The following is a 17,016-nucleotide window of genomic DNA, read 5'->3' on the forward strand; positions in this document are numbered from 1 at the left end:
CTTTCATGTATCTTTTCGCACTCCATCACATAGTGACGGAGCGTGTGCGATATAATTTTGTTGACACAGTTTACGTTTGGTCAGGTCTACATCAGCAGATAATGAGAATTCCCAGAGATACTTGTAACCGAGTCTAAGCCGAGCAGTAGTAACATCTAGAAGTCTGCTGATTTTATTGGGTGAACCATAGATGTGTGGCTCCTCATGCATGATAGTATGATGATAGATGGTATTACTGGTGTCGATTTCACTTTTCCTCAGATCTACAAGATCTTGTTGAAACTTTTGGTGTTCTATTGCTCTCAGACTGCTTATTGACCATTTCAAGGTTTACTGAATTTCTCCTTTAAAGGCAGATTCTTTGGTTAGCTAATTAGCTCTGTCATTCATTAGGAGTCCAACATGAAATGGACTCCGTTACCATCATTATAAATTTTGTTGTATTTGTGTCAAGCTTCAGACACGAGCATGTTACATTTGTCTTAAATAGTTGTGAGCAATTAAGGATGATAAAGAGTCACTTACAATTAATATATCAAATCTGGAGACTTGTGCACATTTCAGTGCAAGAAGCAAGGCAAATAGTTCGGTCTGAAGGCTAGAGGCCCAGTTGTTTATACGGACTCACCACCTAAAATCTAAGCTATTGCCCATTATCAGGACAACTGCACTTCCAGCTGCACCCGTGGTGCGGTGTAGGGAATCATCAGTGTATATGATTTGAGAGAGAGAATGTTCTATGGACAGAGCATCAATATGGCTTAAGGTGTTGAGCTTTGCCTCAAGACGAAGCTTGGGCTGATCTCTAATTTGTTTCTTGGGAGGAAAGGGAGGGAATAAAACTGGAAAGGGTGTAACCTCCCACGGTGCAGGAAAGGGCCGTTGTTGTCTCTCATGGTACAAATGATAAATCTGATACATTCTGAGTTCAGTTCCAGTTTTAGTTATCCATTTGGAACAATGTTGACCTTCAATAAAGAAATTCTGGAGGGCTTCTGTGCAAGGGTAAGGGTGAGCTAGCCTAAGCCTAAACGCTAAACTATAATGCCAATCCTGATCTTAAAAGCTTCATAGAAGGTTGTAACAGAACCCATGAGCACCACACCAGAAATAAATACAGTTTTGATATTCCTAGAGTACGTCTTAATCAAACTAGAAATGCTCTGCAAATCAAGGGGCCCAGAATGTGGAATGACCTTCCCAACCATGTTAAAGACTGTACCTCTCTCAACCAGTTTAAGATAAAAACTAAACACTACCTAATAAATTCCCTGTAATCTACCTCACTCCTCTATTGTCAACCCATGTCTGTTATTTTCTTTTTTTTTTCTTTTTTTTAATCAACACTGTTTGTCAACCTATTGTATTTGTGCTGCTTTTTCAGTCATGTTCCCCCTTTTTTTTTATCTTTATTTGTATTTGTTCTCAACATCTTTTATTCTTTATGCTCAATTAGTATTAAGTTCTAGATATTAATGTTTTTTCTTGCCCGAAACGCATTGCGTAATAGTGGCTTTAGGCATTGTATGTACTAGCTCTATCTATATATCAATCCATTAATGTAACATCACTTGTATGTATATACCTTACCTGAATAAACATCTGAATCTGAATCTGAATCTAAGCATGTTTATGCCAATTTAACAGTTAATTTCAGCAACACGATCAACGACGCTTGGAATATTAAGTTCCATTCTCATGTTAGGTATCTTTGTGGTACGCGGGCACCCAAGGATTAGGAACATTTATTACTGTTACGCAAACCACACTCTAGAAATTGAAGAGACGACGACGTTTTGATCCGTCCTGGACCATTATCAAGTCGTTTGTGATGAGACGAGGGAGGCAAAGGCATTAAGTAAGGCAAGAGAGAGGCGAGGAGATGGAAATCTTAGAGGAAGGTTAGAGCAAGGCAAAAGGTACTCGCCTAATTGTTCTCACCTAATTGTGCTTGCGGGGGTTGAGCTTTGGCTCTTTGGTCCCGCCTCTCAACTGTCAATCAACTGGTGTACAGATTCCAGAGCCTACTGGGCTCTATCATATCTACATTTGAAACTGTGTATGGAGTCAGCCTCCACCACATCACTTCCTAGTGCATTCTATTTATTAACTACTCTGACACTGAAAAAATTCTTTCTAACGTCTCTGTGACTCATCTGGGTACTAAATTTCCATCTGTATCCCCTTGTTCGTGTCCCACCCGTGCTGAAGAGTTTGTCTTTGTCCACCCTGTCAATTCCCCTGAGAATTTTGTAGGTGGTTATCATGTCTCCCCTTACTCTTCTGTTTTCCAGGGATGTGAGGTTCAATTCCTTTAGCCTTTCCTCGTAGCTGTGATGGAGTGATGAGTGGAGGAGTGGTGTACCATAGGAGTGATGTACCATGGGAGAGTGTGCCTATAAGATACATAGTGGTTATGCACGATGGGAGAGTGTGCCTGTAAGACACAAGGTGGTGATGTACCATGGGAGAGTGTGCCTGTAAGACACATGGTGGTGATGTACCATGGGAGAGTGTGCCTGTAAGACACATGGTGGTGATGTACCATGGGAGAGTGTGCCTGTAAGACACATGGTGGTGATGTACCATGGGAGAGTGTGCCTGTAAATAAATATATAAATAATAAATAAATAAATAAATAAATAAATAGGTTTATTCAGGTAAGGTACATACATACAAGTGATTTTACATAAATTGGTCGATTTATAGATAGAGCTAGTACATACAATGCCTAAAGCCACTATTACGCAAAGCGTTTCGGGCAGGAAAAACCTTAATATCTAAAACTAAATACTAATTAAGTATAAAGAATAAAATGTGTTTAGAACAAATACAAATAAAGATAAAAAAAGGGGGAACATGGCTGAACAATCAGCACAAATACAATAGGTCGACAAACAACGTTGATTAAAAAAAAAAAACAGACATGGGTTGACAATAGAGGGGTAAGGTAAGTTACAGGGAATTTATTAGGTAGAGTTTCGTTTTTATCTTAAACTGGTTGAGAGAGGTACAGTCTTTAACATGGTTGGGAAGGTCATTCCACATTCTGGGTCCCTTGATTTGTAGAGAATTTCTAGTTTGATTAAGTCGTACTCTAGGAATATCAAAACTGTATTTATTTCTGGTGTGGTGCTCATGGGTTCTGTTACAACCTACAATGAAGCTTTTGAGGTCAGGATTGGCATTACAGTTTAGCTTTTTATATTTGTATAATACACATGAGAGAATGTGCAGTGACTTAATGTCTAACATATTCAGAGATTTGAGTAGGGGTACCGAGTGATGTCTGGGGCCAGAGTTGGATATTGTCCTAATAGCAGCTTTGTGTTGAGTAATTAGAGGACGTAAATGATTTTGGGTAGTAGAACCCCAAGCACCCCAAGAACCCCAAGATGGTTTTTGTTCAGTCTGTTTTCTAGTATTAGATTTCTAAGGTTTGAGTTGAATTCGGACACATCAGTGTTTGGAATGCTATAGACTGCATCCACAGACAGGACAGACTCGGCACCCTTGACTCTGAAACTGGCGAAGATGTACTCCCCACAGCAGTCTCTAGTTCTAATTACTTTTAAGCATGTTAGTTCTTGGTGGTAGTAAAGAGCAGTACCACCACCTCTCTGAATTTGACGACAGTTGTGAATTGCCGAGTAGTTAGGCATGTTAAAGAGTTGAGTGGTATCCTCTTTCAACTATGTTTCAGTAAGTATAATAAAGAGAATTTGTTGTCAATAGTTACAATCAAAGCACTAACATCATCGAAGTGTTTACCTAGGGATCTAACGTTCAAGTTGATTACAGAGATATTGTGATTATGTGTTAATACATTGTTTACATCATGTGCTGTAAAATATCTGCAATTTTGATCATTAAAGTGATGATTGTCATAGATAGTGGATAAGAGGCTAAGTTCTGGGTCTATAATTGTCTGCATGAAAAGACTGGTTGCAGGAAAACAAGGCAAGAATGGCAAATTACTAAATAGAATTTTGATATAAAAGGGGGAAAATATATAAACAAGACTATACAAAACAAACACAAAATGAACAAAAAAAGAAGAAATGAGGTAGCTTACAAAGGGGCTAGACACAGGCAAAGCCAGGGTACAATGGAGTAAGGGAGTATGGCGAGGCTAGGCAACCTAGGTAGTAAATGAAATCCAAGAAAAAAGTTGAATAATAAACATAGGCAAATTTAAGTTAAAGATTATTAACTACAAGTAGTTTAGTTATGATCGTATAATTAATAAGACCTAAAGAAATATTAAAGCACTCAGTTAATTAAGTCCAATAAATGAATAGTAAAAAGTAAATTAAAAATCAATTTAAAAAGTGAAACAAAGAGACATTAGGATACCTAGCCCGCACTAGGTGACAAGTGGGTTAATTATGTCGACTCATTGGGAGTGTTAATAAGGTGAGACAAACCACATTAGTTGGGGAAAGTGTTGAGGTTATCCTCATTAGCAATTGTAAACATTTTACCTCCTGATGTCTTTCTGACTTTAATCATGCCATCTCTAACGAAGCACTGATGAATCGCATCTGGGTTTTGATGACGGATTTGACGCAGGCGGTAGAGGAGTTGCTGTCTTTTTCTAGTCAAGCACTCGTTGATGTAGATACCCTTTCGTTGGGATGCAGCTGTCCGGACAGATGCGATTTCGTGGACTGGGAGGCCAATTTCAGGCGAATTTTCCGCTGGTTTTGTCTTGATGGGTTCTTTTTGCCTACTCTGTAGGCAGCAATAATGTCTGTTTTGTTTAGAGAGACCTGCAATTCTTTTTTTAAGAGATCCTGAACAATTTCAATACACTTTTCACCTTCGCTTTCCACTGGAATATCTTGGGACGACACAACTACAGAGTCAAGCAGCTTTTGCTGATCTTGTTCATCTTGGGTGACGGAACGTTGGGCAGATAATGTATTGATACATGCAGTCATTTTGCTGAGAGCTTCCTCTTGTTTTTTTATGACTCATCAGATTTCAGACGAATGTTTTCCTCACGGAGACCATTCAAGTCATGCTGGAGTTGATCTCGGCTAGCCCTTAAGTTTCTAATATCCTCGCGGAGGAGGATTATTTCTTCTTGTTGTTGATGGAGGTTCGAGCAGTTTGCTTAATTTTCAGTTTGAAGACTCAAGATAATCGTAATTTGAGCCTCAAGGACTGAGCACAACTTTTTGAACCACTGATTATCTTACCACCTGGGGAAATCCGGTGAGGGACCAGTAGCACGCTTGAATCTCGTAAACAGTGATGTAAGAGTGGTAATAGGAGAGGATTGGGAGGACAACCCTCCCTGGCTCAATGGGGTGGAGGGGAGAGCAGCACCGCCGCCACAGGCCCCAGAGCTTCCAGAGGGCAACCCGTTCTCGCAAATTCGTAAAGTCAATATTGACTTATTAAATATGTGCATAGGTGACATACTAAACATAATAGATACCCTTAAAAAGATTCATAGAAAACACCGACCTTACCTAACCTTGTTAGTATCTTAAGATAAGCAACTTATTGCTTCGTAATTACAATTATTACTTAACCTATACCTATTATAGGTTAGGTAATAATTGTAATTACGAAGCAATAAGATGCTTATCTTAACATACTAAGTAGGTTAGGTAAGGTCGGTGTTTTCTATGAATCTTTTTAAGGGTATCTATTATGTTAAGTATGTCACCTATGCACATATTTAATAAGTCAATATTGACTTATTAAATTTGCGAGAACGGGTTGCAGAGGGAGAAACACAATGACTGACAGTATTTGTCGGGATGGATGGCTTGTTAGGGGCTTTGTTGCTCTTATTTACCTGCACAGTCCTGTTCCTGGGAGACATGATAGGTCGAGGATGACTGGAGTATATGTTGTAGTGGAAACTTGCATCAGGCAGCGCGGTGGTGGACAGAGACGGGCAGCATGCACTGGTACTCACAGCTGTAGAGGATTGTTTTGAATTTAGTTTGCGTCGGAATAAGTCGATTTGGGTTGGTTACTTTGATTGTGCTATGACATGCTTGGACTCCATGTACTTAGCTGCCTGTGGGTGGCGGTCTACATCATCTGGCGGTAGTTTAAGGGCTGAAATACAGCGTAGAGTGAGGAGCGTGGGTAGCGTGCACTCAACAGCGTCGGCTGTCTGCCGGAAAAGGAATGGGGCTCCCTCTGCTTCTTTCCATAGGTTATGCCAAAAGGTCTTGGGCACTCCTGCAACTTTCCGTAGGGTTTTCCAAAAGATCTGGGGCACCTTGCATCTTTCTGTAGGTTATACCAAAAGGTAGATCTATTTTGAATTTCCCCTAACATGATTGTTCCAACCAGGCATACTACTTCTTTTATTGGTTATAAGATAAATACTGTCTTCCCCGGCCCTATCTAGCACTGAAACGACTGATGTGAAAAAGTCCTTGAGATTATTCTGATGCAAATTGCACTGAATAATATTGCAAGCAATTGCATCACTTGTGATTTGAGTATTGGTTAAGCAGGCATTTAAACTTATCCAGGTCAGCAAGAGTGGCCTTCCTACGTTTAGGTGTGTTCTAGGGAGGTTTATGTTATCTTTGGCAGCAGCAACTTGTGAGTGAGGTATATTGGAGGTGGCCATGGCAGGATGATACCAGGACAGGTTGTCATCACTGACAGCCTTATACTTAAAGGTGTGACCAGTTATATCATCAATAAGAAAATGATCAATATGAGACCTTCCATTCCTATCTTATGACATAAAGCTATAGTAATAGTAAATAAATCATTAATAGCAGGATTATGTAAATTTTCAGCATCCATGAATGCATTAAACAAATTTAAGTATACATCTTAGCGGGTAAAATCAGCGTTAAAAATCACCTACCACCCATGAGTTCAGCATTATGATACAAATTAGTCAACTGATATATTTCTGATCATATATTTCCATACTCATCTGCACAGTTGATATTGCTTGTGGAAACCATGCATATACACACACACATAATCAAATACTGCTGAGGCAGTTTCTTTCATCCTGATGCGTCTGTTAACCTAGCACTAAATATGTACCTGAGAGATAGACAGCTGCTACAGGCTGCTTCCTTGGGATTGTGTAACAAAAAAAAAAAAAAAGAGGCCTGGTCGAGGACCGGGCCGTGGGGACGATAAGCCCCGAAATCATCTCCAGATAACTATAGGACACAAGTATAGCAGGAGTGAGCCCTGATACAATATTGACAACCCCAACTTTACATTGCATATTGTTATGCCCAGGATAGCAGCAGCACCATAGGGTCTTCCAGGACCTGACCAGTCAATAGACATGTCAATACTGGCAGTGGAAAAAGAACTATCAATAAATTTGAAGTGGTTTTGATATTCATAAGATGTAAGCCAGTGTTCTTGCAAAACAAGAATATTTTGCACATACCAAAATGCTTTTAACGTTCATATATTCAGGGTTTGTTATTTCTCTAATTACCTTAATAACCGGGATTTATAAATTTACAAATACTGAAGCATTGTCATGGGGGTAAATAAACCATATTACGTGAAGATCATTTATGTGCTAATTAAAACAACACTTATAGTAAGAGGACAGTAAATTGGAATGTTGAGACAATTGTCAAGTAATAATAATATAATAATTAACAGGTTTTAAGAGCCATCTATTGCACATTATTCTATCTATAAATAATCTGAACTAATAAAAGAGCCTAAATAAATAATAATTAAACATCATTCACATCCATCAAGACAAGAAATTAAACGACCAATGAAAACCATATAGGTTACTCCTACATCTCATAATACACGCCAATAATGATCATATATATACCTATCAATTAAACAATATTCAAACTAAGGACTTTACATCAAATTTTTTAAATCACTAATTTAAAAGCAGACATCCTTTTATATTAATAAATTGTCAGATTAAGGCATTTGTAAACAAATGAAATAAATATTAGTAATTAAGCCTTCGATGAAATACTCTGCATTATAATACAAATTCTGGAGTCACTCATATACAGTATATGCAAAGTTTTGGTTTATAAAATACCAGATATAAGATAATGCAAATATCAGAATCAGGCTAATATTATTGCCAGATTCATATACAGTACTGTATATATATATATATATATAGAATTCCTTGCTACTTATATATATATAATTGCCAGATTCATATATACATATATCGAATTGCTAGACCCATATAAATATAAAACTGCCCGATTCAAGATAATGTAATTAACATATTTATGCTATTTATATATATATATATATATATATATATATATATATATATATATATATATATATATATATATATATATATATATATATTATTAAATATGACCGAAAAAGTAAGATTAATAATTCTAACACGAATTTTCTCAATCTTTCGTACATTTCTTTTCACTGTTGGAGGTAATTCAAAAATCAATTCTCCAAAATTCATTTTTATTTCTAGTCTGACGCGACACGAGCGCGTTTCGTAAAACTTATTACATTTTCAAAGACTTTAGTTTACAAATACACAACTGAATAGAACTTACGCATCTCCAATTTTGTTTATATCTATATTTGAGTGAGGTGGATGGGGTGAGGTGGCATTAATAGGGTATTAATTTCATCAACACAAGACAGAACAAGAGGTGGCATTAATAGGGTATTAATTTCATCAACACAAGACAGAACACGAAACAATGGGTATTGAAATGGAAGTTATTGTAGAAAGCATATTGGTCCATATTTCTTGATGCTTCTATATTGGAGCGGAGTCTTGAGGTGGGTAGAATATAGTTGTGCATTAATTGGCTGTTGATTGCTGGTGTTGACTTCTTAATGTGTAGTGCCTCGCAAACGTCAAGCCGCCTGCTATCGCTGTATCTATCGATGATTTCTGTGTTGTTTACTAGGATTTCTCTGGCGATGGTTTGGTTGTGGGAAGAGATTATATGTTCCTTAATGGAGCCCTGTTGTTTATGCATCGTTAAACGCCTAGAAAGAGATGTTGTTGTCTTGCCTATGTACTGGGTTTTTTGGAGCTTACAGTCCCCAAGTGGGCATTTGAAGGCATAGACGATGTTGGTCTCTTTTAAAGCGTTCTGCTTTGTGTCTGGAACGGAACAGCAAAACTGCAACAGAACAGCCGATGGTAATTTTAACTAAATAAACATGGTAACTTTTTTTGTTTACTTGGCATATAGCAGTATTACAAGTTCAGTCATTATTCATTATTGTTTAATAATAGCAAGACATAGGTTGACAATCAGTAGGTAAGGTAGGTTACATGGCATTTATTAGGTAGTACTTAGTTTCTCTCTTAAACTGGCTGAGAGAGGGACAGTCTTTGATGTTATTGGGAAGAACATTTTACATTTTGGGACTCTTGATTTGTGGAATATTTCCACTTTGGCTAAGTCGCACTCTTGGAATATCAAATAAATATTTGTTTCTAGTGTGGATTTCAAAGATTCTGCTACAGCCCCCTACCATGTATTTAAGAACAGGTTTAGCATTGCAATTCAGTGTTTCATATTATATTATTATTATTATTATTATTATAATATATATATATATATATATATATATATATATATATATATATTATATATTATATATATATATATATATATATATATATATATATATATATATATATATATATATATATATATATATATATATATATTGTGACGATAATCTCCTTCAAGAGATTGAGCCTGCTCTTCCCTCCTAAGTTCGTCGCTATACATCCCTATACAACTAATATGGAAGAAATATCCAACAAGTACAACTCCAAGGTTTGCCAGAGAGCAAACGTATTCAGCACCAGGAACACCTGCTCCCCCCGCCACTCGAACCACCAAACTACCTGTCCGTCGCCTGCTCATCGCCGATTGGCTGGTGGTCAGTCGCACCTGCTCCCTACCCACCACACTAGTTGATGTCTGGGGCCACCTCGACCTCAGAATATCCAGTGCTTTCAACAAGTTAACACGTCTCGTTGGTAGACTAAGCTCTGGCTTACGTGTACTAAGAGAGGTGGCAGCTTAAAGCCAATATTCCTGCATCCATATTTTGCATTTTATATTGTTCACTTGTTATTACCCACTTGTCTTAACGTAACTTTTCATTTTGTCATTTGATTATTCTTATTATTTTGATTGATTGATTTTATGATACGAATTTTATGTCCATTTTATTCATGTTTTGCTTTTCTAACGTAATTAAAGTCTCATTGTTAAATTTACTTGTGTTTTGTGTGTCTTCCCATTGCCTTACCACAGACGAAGTTCCAGATTTTCTCTTTTTTGTTTCTATATGTGACGAGGCCATACCCCTAGCTTTTGAAACAGCCGAACACCAGCGCGTTACCGTCACAATATATATATATATATAGTGCACTTGATAGGGTGTGAAGTGACTTAGACTTAATATCTAAAATATTCAATGATTTAGATTTAAGAAAGGGGGGGGGGGAGGGCAGAATGCTGTCTGTGGCTTCAGTTTGTTATTGTTCTAATTGATTATTTGTCTTGAGTAATTAGAGATCATAGATAATTTAGGGAGAACCCCAGGCAATGATACCAAAATTGTGATAAGGTAAGACGAGAGGCCAATAAAGCTTAACCAAGGTAGAGGGTGACGTACATAATATCTGATTTAGTAAAGAATGCCAAGTGATTTTAAAATATTTTTTTCGCTATAATTTGTATGTGACACTGGAAATTCAGTTTTTTATCAATGAGAACATCATGGAATTTACCATCTACTTTATTACCTATCTGGATATTGCCAATTCTTAGGAATGGAGAAAATGAGGGTTGTGTAAACAGCAAATAAAACTGGCTTGAGGTATTGAGAGGTATTCGGAATGTCATTAATGTGAATGAGAAAGCGTACGCAAGTAATTATCAAAAGAGGGCACCAAACCCGGAAGGCTACGAAACACCATCAACTGTGTGGGATATAAAAAAAACGGTAAATATCACTAAGGATGCCAATTCGAGAACAAAAGTGCATAAGGCAAACAATATCAAAGGTATCTGATTCATCAAGGATTCTATCGAGGAACAAGTGACCACGAGGGACAGTCAGGAAACAAGACACACACACCTCCTGGAAGTACAATACAATACAATACAATTTTATTTAGGTAAGGTACATACATACAATAAATATTTACGAGGATTGTTTAACTTATAGGTATAGCTAGTACATACAATGCCTAAAGCCACTATTACGCAAAGCGTTTCGGAAGTCAGGACATTCGATAAGGATATGCACAACCGTAAGAGGGACTACCTTGAGGCTACCTTGAGGTGCTTCCGGGGCTTAGTGTCCCCGCGGCCCGGTCGTCGACCAGGCCTCCTGGTTGCTGGACTGATCAACCAGGCTGTTAGACGCGGCTGCTCGCAGCCTGACGTATGAGTCACAGCCTGGTTGATCAGGTATCCTTTGGAGGTGCTTATCCAGTTCTCTCTTGAACACTGTGAGGGGTTTGCCAGTTATGCCCCTTATGTGTAGTGGAAGCGTGTTGAACAGTCTCGGGCCTCTGATGTTGATAGAGTTCTCTCTCAGAGTACCTGTTGCACCTCTGCTTTTCAACGGGGGTATTCTGCACATCCTGCCATGTCTTCTGGTCTCATGTGGTGTTATTTCTGTGTGCAGGTTTGGGACCAGCCCCTCAATTATTTTCCACGTGTAAATTATTATGTATCTCTCCCACCTGCGCTCAAGGGAGTACAGATTTAGGCTCTTTAGTCGGTCCCAGTAAATGAGTGGTCCCAGTAAATGAGGGACAATGCAGTTTGGAAAATAAAGAGAAGGGCGGCACTCCATTAAGTGCCTATGAATTAAACATAAATGTAGGGACATTTATGGCTAATACGTAATCTCATCAGAGCCATTTCTCACCACCAATTATGGTGATGGGAGGAGGGCCATGGGGACACACTACCTTTAAGAGTATGCAGTTTGTCACGAGTAACAGAAGACCAACAATCCTGTCAATGGGTAAGGATGGAGGAATGAATAACTGGGTAGAAGTCAGAATAAGGAACACCTTTAAGGGAGATGGGGCAAGTGCAGATAGCCTCCTTAGTGACAGAGTCCGCACACTCATTTAAGGACACACAAATATGGCTGGGAAACCGGCAAAATTCCACTGTCTTAAATCTATTGGAGATAAACAGCCAATGTTGAATTTCGACTACAACCGAATGAACTGGATTAAAGGGCTCCAGAGCCATGAGGGCACTGTGAGAGTCAACTACAACAATAAAGGAAAATTGACAGCAAGAAAGCTGTTGACAAAGAGCATACAAAATAGCACAAAGTTCTGCTGTGGAGATGCTAGTCTCTGGATGCAGGCGACACATAGGTGTGGTGAGGAAAAACAACAGAGTAGGCTACACCATCTGCAGACTTTGACCCCATCTGTGAAGATGGAAATGGAGCGGAAGTGTGAAGAAAAGTGTGCAAGGAAAAGTACGACATAAGCGAGAGTGAGGAGGGTGTTGTACGGACTGTGCAATGTAGCAAAGACAGTAGCGATCATGGCGATCCTGTAGATACAGTATGCCTGTTTCATCATACCGACTTAGGGTAGGAGTCAAACGCAAGGCACCAGAGCTGAGGTATAACCCATTATGGTGCAGAGCATCAAGACAGCAAAGAGTAGGAGAGGCAGACGAGTAAGCAAGACAACCATACCTGAGTTTAGACAGCACGAAGGTGGAGCGTGCTTGTATCAGCTCCCCAGGAAGTATAACTTACCTTAAGTAAATTAAGGACCTTAGAGCATCCAACTCAGAGGTTAGAGATATGGGGAGACCAAAACAAACGAGTTTCAAAGATTAACTCCATAAGTTTAGCAAAATCTTTGCACAAAAGGGGATTACCATAAAGTGACAAAGGGGGATGAAGAACGACCTACTTCCGAGTAAATGTCATCGCAAAAGTTTTAGTTGTAGAGAACTTGATGCCATGATTGGTGTCCCAGGATGACACGGCATCAATCGCAAGTTGAAGTCGCCGTTGAAGGAAAGGCAAGTCATCACCTTGACAGCAATGGGTAAGATTGTCAACATAGAGAGCTGATGAGATTCCAGAGGGAAGGGAGTAAAGAAGACCACTGAGGGCAACCAGGAAAATTAGTAAGTGCTCAGAACACTACTGTGAGGTACACCTTCATATTGCCGTAAAAAGGCAGAATGGTACAAACCATCACTAAAGGAACGATTAGAGCGGAAGCTTCGTAGGAAGAGGAAGAGATTACCACGAATGGAGTTGGGACAAAATATGGTATCTCCAGGTGGTGTCATATGCCTTTTCCAGGTCAAAAAAAGGACAGCAACAACAGAGGTGTTTGCAGTAAAAGCAGTACATATATAGACCATGTTCACCAAGACATCAGTCATGACACTTGTAAAAGCCAAATTGAGAAGGTAAGTGGTGGCGATAGTGTTCTAAAAACAACATCATAAGGACATTGAACATACGTTCAAAGAGTTTGCAGACGCAACTCGTGAGGGCAATGGGGCAGATGTCCTTAGCAGCTATCCCTAGAGACCCTGGTTTTTGAATAGGAAAAACCACCACCTGAAGCCAGTTCTCAGGGACAGATGATGACTGCCAGATAAGGTTAAACAGATTCAGTATATACTGAAACCATGCATTGAGAGAGGTGACATTCATTAGGAGATGTTTCGCTTTCTGAGCTCGCTGCCATAGAACCACAGAGAGTCAGGGCAGACTGGTGTTCGGAGAGAGAGATCATTATAGAGAAGCTGGAGATGCATGCGAAAATCTATAAGACAAGATTCATGAAGGTGCTTATGAATAAGGAAAGATGGAGGAAGACTAGAACTGGAGCCACCACTCGAAAAAGGGGAACACAGTTCGGTGGCGACTGACACAGGATCCGCCACAATAGAATCATGGAAGTGAAGGACTGGTGAGACATCTGGAACAAACTTACCCGCAATCTTACAGGTTTTCTTCCAGATCCGGGGCAGAGGAATATCAGACGTAATGGTGGAGACAAAGGTTTCCAACTCTCAAGTTTAACCGTACGGACCGCAGTCACCTTATAAAACAAAAGAAAACAGCTGTCTGTCTGCATCTGTCTTTCTTCCAGGCTGCACTCTTACAGAGGACAGTCGAAACACCCAGCATTCCACCTGGGAACGCACTTCCGCATTCCCCTGGAGGTAGAGCAAGGAATAGAGTGGAGGGCAGCATCTAATATGGTGTGATGAAAAAGGAGTAGGGCTCGACGGTGAGGAAGATAGGAGAGGTCAGAAAGAGTAGCATGTAGGGTGAATAGATTCCAGTCAGCCTTGGCAAACTGCCACCTAGGGAAGGAGAGAGAAGGGTGAAAAGAGAAAAAGGTGACAAGGATGGGGAAATGGTCACTGTTATAGAGGTCACGAAGAACCCACCACGTGAAATCTAAATAAAGAGAAGACGAAAAAGAGAGAGGTGGTGATAAAGAAGAGGAACTACAGGAGGGGTAAAAGTCAAAGCATGACAAGAGGCGAGAGGAAGGATGTTGCAAGGACCGCGCAAGATATCAAAGACAGTAGCGATCACGGCAATCCTGGAAAGATAGGAAGGCAGTATCAACATATAAGTTGAGGGTGGGAGTCGAACGAAAGGCACCAGAGCTGAGGCGCAACCCAGTATGGTGCAAAGCATCAAGACGACGAAGAGTAAAAGGAGACGAGTAAGCAGGGCAACCATAATCGAGTTTAGACAGGACGAGAGACGAATGTAAAGAGAGGAGTGTGCGGCTATCATCTCCCCAAGAAGTATGGGACAAAACCTTAAGGATGGTAAGGGTCTTGGAGCATTCAACTCAGAGGTAAGCGATATGAGGCGACCAAGACAAACGAGTGTCAAAGATTAACCCCAAAAGCTTAGTGGACTCCCTGAACACAAGGGGATGACCATAAAGCAAAAGAGGGACAAAGAATGACATGCTTCTGAGTAAAAGTCATAGCACAAGTCTTAGACATAGAGAACTTGAAGCCATGATCAGTGGCCCAAGATGACATGGCATCAATCGCAAGTTGAAGCCACCGTTGAAGGAGAGGCGAATCATCATCCCGACAGCAAAGGGCAAGATCGTCGACATTGAGAGCGAAGAAAACGCCAGAAGGGAGGAAAAAAAGACCATTGAGGGCAACTAGAAAAAGAGTAGTGCTCAGAACACTACCTTGGGGTACACCCTCATATTGCCTAAAAGGGACAGAGAGAGTGGCACTAAGCCTAACTCGAAAGAAACGAGAGATAAAGCTTTGGAGGAAGAGAGGGAGATTACCACGAAGGCAAGATGAATGAAGTTGTGACAGAATATGATATCTCCAGGTGGTGTCGTAAGCCTTTTCCAGGTCAAAGAAGACAGGAACAACAGAGGTCTTCGCAGCAACAACAGTACAAATATAGACCTCCAAGTTCACCAGGACATCTGTTGTGCTGCGGCACTTGTGAAAACCAAATTAAGAAGGGGAGAGGTGGTGAGTATTCTAAAAACCACATCAGACAAACGTTAACCATATGTTCAAAAGAGTTTGCAGACAACTCATAAGAGCAATAGGGTGGAAGTCCTTAGGGAATGTCCCGAGAGACCCTGGAAACATAACAGGGAGGACGGGGAGGACAACGGCATCGAGCCAGTCCTCAGGTACTGAAGACGACTCTCAGACCCGATTATACAGACTCGGTAAATACCGAGACATGCACAGATGGAGATGGTGAAGCATCTCATAATGAATGCCATCAGAACCCACTGCCATAGAACCACAGAGGGACCGGGCAGACTTAAGTTCAGAGAGAAGGGATCGTTATAGGGAAGGCTGAATTTCAAAATATACCTGGAAAAAATCATGAAGGCAAACTGGGAGGGGGAAGGGAACCTTCAACAAGCCGACGACTTCCTGTGCTCACTGAGGCTACTCGGGTTAGTGGCCCTCAGGTAAATCGGGTAAAATATTATTCCCAGACAATTACAGCATAACTGATAAAGTTAGGCTAGAGTAATAAATTTCTGGTAAATTTAGAGTGATAAATTTTTAGAGTAATATAAATTTAAATTTCATATTAACTTGACTGACAGCTATAAATGCCAATCAGCCTTCAATATGCTCTTCGGTGAAATATTTATAATCAAGAATAGAACTCATAAATAGGCCTAAACAAAAAATAAAAAATGGACATCAGTTTGCATATGAATCTCCTGAGAAGATTCCTCGATTAATATACATTTCCTTACCAATCAAATAGTGTCACCTTAAGTACATCTCAGATTGTCTTCTTCACCAACTCCAATGCTAAATAATATTACAACAAAAAACAACAATATTACAACAACAGAGTATATTACATTTTAAATAAATTTCCACAGGAAGCACATTATTTACATAAATATGAAGAAAAACATTTAAAGCTTTGTTTTACCTTTGCTAAATTAAAGAGATATTTCTATACAGTACTTATAAGCAATTTTGAGTTTTCCTAGTGACAGCTTCTCCAGTTCTTGCTTAGTCATCTAACTTTCATAAAAGAACAATATAATAAAATACCTTCAGATCTTTACCTTTTCATTGTGAAGTGTATTTCTCAAGCAAAATATAATTACCTCTGAAGAACATCCAACTGGCATTGTGATAGCACACTGTTAGATTAAAGGTAAGATAATATACCATTATCTGCCTCATTATCCTTCAACATTCTCTTAATTACCTTCCACACTCTAAGTGTTTAGCCTATTATCTGCATGTATCATCTTGTGCCTCTTCATATTACCAAGACGACTGAATCTCTTCCCACACTCTGGACACTCGTGAGGTTTGTCACCTGAATGCACTAACATGTGCCTTATAATAGTTCCACGTTCTCTAAATTTTTTGCCACACTCGGCACATTGAAAAGGTCTCTCATCCGCATGCACCATCCTGTGAGTCTTCATCTGTCCACGCTCACTGAATCTCTTCCCACACTCTGGACACTCGTGAGGCTTGTCACCTG

Source organism: Procambarus clarkii, chromosome 35 (genome assembly GCF_040958095.1).
Source record: "Procambarus clarkii isolate CNS0578487 chromosome 35, FALCON_Pclarkii_2.0, whole genome shotgun sequence".
NCBI classification, from domain to species: Eukaryota; Metazoa; Arthropoda; class Malacostraca; order Decapoda; family Cambaridae; genus Procambarus; species Procambarus clarkii.